The 6,009-nt window shown below is 42.8% G+C and overlaps 1 long non-coding RNA gene across 4 annotated transcripts in view; it reads left to right on the top strand.

Moving 5' to 3' along the window:
- LOC147011402 (uncharacterized) overlaps positions 1–6,009 on the top strand; it is a 189,865-nt gene that overhangs the window by 77,183 nt on the left and 106,673 nt on the right. The window lies entirely within an intron of this gene.

Below are 6,009 nucleotides of genomic sequence, written 5' to 3'. Positions count from 1 at the left end.
TGTAAATACTTGCATATTCGTGTTGTCTTGCTTTGTGTCTTCATTTACTGTAAATAACACTTGTTAGAAATGTTCCGAGTTCGTTTCCGTCTCCTCTTGAATTGGTGCAGCATGGTTCGGATCTGAGTTTAGGCGGGGTTTTATCCCCGATAATCCGTTCATTCCAGCCGGCACGGCTTTGGCAGTTTCAGCTCGGCTGCACCCGAACCGGAGTTGGTAGTCGGTAGTTGGAACTCTACCACAGTCGGTAGAGTGACCCGGTTCGAGCAAGACGTGCCGAGGGCATGGTTTTCCCGGTAGTCGAAATCGCATAGTTAATTCGGTAAATTGGTAATAGACAAATAAACCCTACGCTTTGCGGTTGAAATATTGGCGACCACGGTCGGTTAAACGACCCGCCAGCTCACGGAGTTATCCGAGCGACAGCCCACAATTCTGGGGAGTCTGGTGGAGACGACATAGCTTTCCCCACCTCGTGGTCGTTCTTGCCACCGACCCCCAGCCCACAACAATATGTATAAGTATATACAGCTCTGGAAAAAAAGAAGAGACCACTCAAAAAAAAAAATCAGCATCTCTACATGTATGGCAGCCATTTCATTTCAGTGTCTGTTGAATTCCAACACAGGCACACCTCATTCTACTTAGTGAGGTACTGATTAGGTGATCACCTGAACCAAATCTTATTTAACAAGGTAAAGTATAAAAGGTAAAGTATGCTGTATGGTAAAGGTAAAGGTAAAGCATGCTGTGGTCATCACTATCCTCTTGCAATAGGACCAGTTGGATGGCAAAAACAGTGCTTGTAGTACCTCAAAAGTAATTGGAATCAAAAAAATAACTATTGACCATGCCAAAAGAGTTGAAAAGAAAAGTTTTGAGTGAGGAAAAGAAGGGTTCAATTCTAGATTTAGTGGCAGAGGGATACAGTGAGCGTCACGTTGCTTCCATCCTTAAAATTTCAAAGACGGCGGTTCATAAGAACAAGGTCAAGCAGCAGACATTGGGGAAAACAGCTACAGACTGGCAGAGGGCGAAAACGACTTTCCACTGACCGGGATTACCGCCAACTCATTCGAATGTCACTCAACAACCGTTGGATGACATCAAGTGACCTACAAAAAGAATGGCAAACGGCAGCTGGGGTGAAGTGCACGGCGAGGACGGTTGGAAGCAGGCTCCTCGGGGCAGGGCTGAAGTCGTGCAATGCGAGAAAAAAGCCCGTTATCAATGAGAAGCAAAGAAGAGCCAGGCTGAGGTTTGCAAAAGACCATAAGGATTGGACCACAGAGGACTGGAGTAAGGTCATCTTCACTGATGAGTCCAATTTTCAGCTTTGCCCAACACCTGGTCGTCTAATGGTTAGACGGAGACCTGGAGAGGCCAACAAGTCACAGTGTCTCACACGCACTGTGAAATTTGGTGGAGGATCGGTGATGGTCTGGGGGTGCTTCAGCAAGGCTGGAATCAGGCAGATTTGTCTTTGTGAAGGACTCATGAATCAAGCCACGTACAAGGTTGTCCTGGAAGAACACTTGCTTCCTTTTGCTCTGACAATGTTCCCCAACTCTGAGGATTGGTTTTTCCAGCAGGAGAATGCTCCATGCCACACAGCCAGGTCAATCAAGGTGTGGATTGAGGACCATCAGATCGAGACCCTGTCATGGCCAGCCCAATCTCCAGACCTGAACCCCATTGAAAACCTCTGGAATGTGATCAAGAAGAAGATGGATGGTCACAAGCCATCAAACAAAGCTGAGCTGCTTGAATTTTTGCACCAGCAGTGGCATAAAGTCACCCAACAGCAAACATGTGTTTTTAGGGGGTAGCCGGTTTCAAGTTACGTCTTCTCTGAGGGGGTTTGTCGAATCTGGCAGGGGTTTTGGTATTTGGTTAGCCCAATGGCACCTGCATAGCCCCACGGAGCTCGATTTTTTTTTTCATTTTCATCCCAAGGTCAAGGTCACAAGGTCACGAACTTAGAAAATGTCAAAAAAATCAATAAACTGGGCATCGAGCTCCTGGGGTTTTCAACTGTTTCGAATGAAACTTGGTATGCAAGTCGTGCTCTTCGAGTACTACAACTTTCATCATTTATGTTTTTCCCGATTCCTGCCAGTTTGCCCGTGGCGTCCCCTCAAAGGTCAAAAAATAAAAAAGGCGAACCGTGTACATTGCTCGTGAACCATCACCGTCTCCAGACTTGTCTTTTCTACCTTAGTTAACCCACCCTAATCCCTCCTCAATCCCTCCTCATTCCGAATTTCCAGTTTTCTCTCGTTGGTCTTTTTCTCCATTTGCGGGTTACACACACACACAAACCTTCACCCGCATTTTCTTCCTGAGTGTTTCCTCATGTATCTGTCTTGTCCACCTCCACCCTCTGCATCATCTCCTGCCCCTCATTCCTCCCCACACCTATTTTGTCCAAATCTGCCTCGATGTTGACATTCAACTCTGCTGTTGGTGTTTCCCCCCTCTCTCAACTGTCCCTTTAGTCCTGTTGTGTCCTGATGCATTCAGTGTACTAATAATAGTTCTTCCACAAGCCTCGACTATGTATCCAAAAAAATGAAATCACCAATAGACTGGAAATGATGGAATTCATACTGAGCATCAGTTGTGAGATTGGGTTCTTCTAAGAAAGTCATGAGCTGCTCGTTGATAAGACATTCAAATACTTTACTCATTATGTGAATAAGGCTGATTGGCCATCAGTTGTATGGATCAGATTTCTCCCCAGAGCCTATAAATGGAGGTACAGCTTAATACAACTTCCAGAAAGGTGGGAAAACCAACTTTGATAGGCATAGGTTGTCCAGCTTGGAGAGAATAGGGGACAATCAAACATATCTTCAGGACAATTGCAGGGATATGATATGGTTCAGTAGCTTTTGAAATGTCCAGCCTTCAGATGACTTTCCTGTCTTTCTGAGGAGTGATAATGACAGTGGATATATTAATGTCCACACAGGAGGGTCAAATCGGCAACAATTGATTTCGGTCATCAAGTGTGGAGTTTGCAGCGAAACGCTCAGCAAAGAGGTTGACTTCATCAATCAGGGAGGAAAGGACTTCAGGACCATTGAAAAGGACAGGGACAGTTGATAGATTTTGGTTAAGGACACTGTTAGCAACTCTCCAAAAGTCTCTGGAGCCTAGGTGCTGTGTTAAAATAGTTACAAACAGACTTAGAATAACTGGACTCAGCTTCTGCTATAATTTTCTTGCAGTGGTTACTAGCAAGTCAAAAAAGATGATGAGCTTCACCAGACCCAACTCGATGGTCCTGATGGAAGAAGTGGTTTAGACGAGGGATAGCAGCAGCACAAGCAGGAGTGAACCAATGCTGGGAGTGACGTTTCACTTTGGTCCCAGGAGGAATTAAGAGATCCATGCCAGCTTGAATACATTCAGTGACCTCAGTGGCTGCCTCAGAAGGGCTGAGGCAAAACACTGACTTCCAGAGAATATCCCAAGGAAAGATCGAAAGACATCCCAGTCAGTCTTGCCCTACTGGAAAACTGTGCGATGAAATGTATGGGCAGTAGTGGATGCTGAGGAGCAAGTTATTTGGACTTCACTGTTGGTATGACCTGAATTTCTGCGTGAAGCCAAAATCGTGGGAGTGCAATACCTAGGATTTGGGCACAAAAACAGATCAAGAAGTTCACTATTATTAGTAGCACAGTCTGGAATTTGGGTAGGTAGATGTATATCAAGCAAATCTCGAGTGTACGCACTATGTATGTGTGAGCAGATGGTAATCCACCCAATACTCGCATCACGGTTGTTGAGTGTTTGGTAAAGTTTGTAAAACTCTCTTTTCCTCTCTTTTGTTATCTATCTCTCTAAGGAGAAGTGAATTCTTGCAGAAAGTTTTCTGTAAGGCTCACTTGGCTGGGCCTGGATGGGGTTGAGGGTCGTGGAGTAGCGGCTGAAATCCGAATCCTATTCAGGTTCCTCCTGATGACTCCATCTTTGTTCTTTACTTCTTCGGGTTCCTACTTGGTCTTTCGTTTCAATACAATGAGGTATTGTAACGAGGTATGGTTATAATATAATGAGGTATTGTAATGAGGTATGGTTATAATACAATGAGGTATGGTTTCTCGGTTGGCCAGCTAGTTTGCCCCGAGAAGTTTGAACGATGTATATAGCGAAGAAATGTACATCTTCATATTACATCCAGAAACGGGGGAGGGGAGCGAGGAGGGTCGGGGAAGGGAAAGACTTATTTTCACTTCTCTGTTCTTTTCCTCCTTCCTTCCTTTTTTTCTTCCTTCATCCTCTCCTTCCCCAACCCACCCCACCTCCCCCATTCTCCCTTATACTCTTCTTTTTGCTCTGGCCTTTGTGTTGCAGTGTAATTATTAACCTCCGCCATCGAAGATGGACGGAGGTTACTGTTTTCACCCCTGTCTGTTTGTTTGTTTGTTTGTTTGTGAACAGTATTACAGAAAAACTCCTGGACGGATTTCGACGAACCTTGGTGGGGTGTTTAGGTATGGTCCAAGGATCATGCCATGAGATTTTGGACATGGTCCAAAGTCCAATATGGCCGCTATGGCGACCATTTTCAAAAAAATTTCAATTTTTTTTTGGCATTTCTACATGCGCATCGATCTTGTTTAGTTTATTCAATCGTGGTTCAGGAGAGTCTGATCCGTTTTGACCTACAATGAATAGGATATAAGGTTCACTTAAGTGACCCAGCAGTATTGGCGGCGGAGGTTTTGCACTCCACCGAGTGCTCCCCCTCTAGTTTTCTTGGATGTGGTGGTGTGGTGTGGGGGTGATGAGGCTGAAGGTGCAGGGTGGAGGCACCTTGCCAATTCCAAGCACTTTCACTGAAATAATCCAAACACACAACACGACATGCAAACTTGGTGTATTTAACAGTGAAGTTCACCATGACCCGAAGTATTCTCAAAAGGGAGTACCTCATGGCTTCCTTCGTTCTCGGCCTGTGCTGTTGTTGCCACCCGGTGGTTAGATGCTGCATCTCCACTTAGTGACTTGTTCAGGTTGGATTTGGAGTTTTCACGTGGTGTTTGGTTATTTTTTTTCCTGAACACTCAGAATACTTTCCTCAACTCCCTCCCCCTTAGTGGGCTTCCTGAGCGACATACATGTTACACACTGGACAAAAACATCAAACATTCAGAGTTTGTACTTGAACATACTTATAAATATTTTTTCAACGGATCCAAAAAATATCAACATTATTTTCTAAATTGTACAACATTTTCAAAATGGCTGCCAGAACTCAATGTATGGCATTGAAGGGTACAGTTTAAGTACTTTCCAATAATATTGACACAAAGGATTTAATACAAAATATACTTTTAATTACTCTGCACACCCATAATTGACAAATCAAAGTAAATATGTTGAAACAAAAAATTATATAAGTGCTGGATGTTTGGTAACTTTTGGCCAGCAACTAACACTTATATAAATAAGGAAGTTCACTTCTGCCAGAACCCAATGTATGGCATTGAAGGGTACAGTTTAAGTACTTTCCAAATAATATTGACACAAAGGATTTAATATAAAATATACTTTTAATTACTCTGCACACCCATAATTGACAAATCAAAGTAAATATGTTGAAACAAAAAATTATATAAGTGCTGGATGTTTGGTAACTTTTGGCCAGCAACTAACACTTATATAAATAAGGAAGTTCACTTCTGCCAGAACCCAATGTATGGCATTGAAGGGTACAGTTTAAGTACTTTCCAATAATATTGACATTAAGGATTTAATATAAAATATACTTTTAATTACTCTGCACACCCATAATTGACAAATCAAGGTAAATATGTTGAAACAAAAAATTATATAAGTGCTGGATGTTTGGTAATTTTTGGCCAGCAACGAACACTTGTATAAATAAGGAAGTTCACTTCGACAAACCGTTATTAAATAATATTTTCAAAATTGCTATTTGAGAAGTTTTTTTCACAAATATAAAGGCTAATGACTTTAATACTTTCTTTTTTT

The sequence above is a fragment of the Eptatretus burgeri genome, chromosome 15 (genome assembly GCF_056783735.1).
Source record: "Eptatretus burgeri isolate ZD-2024b chromosome 15, Ebu_testis_v1, whole genome shotgun sequence".
NCBI classification, from domain to species: domain Eukaryota; kingdom Metazoa; phylum Chordata; class Myxini; order Myxiniformes; family Myxinidae; genus Eptatretus; species Eptatretus burgeri.
This window is presented reverse-complemented; position numbering and strand designations above follow the sequence as displayed.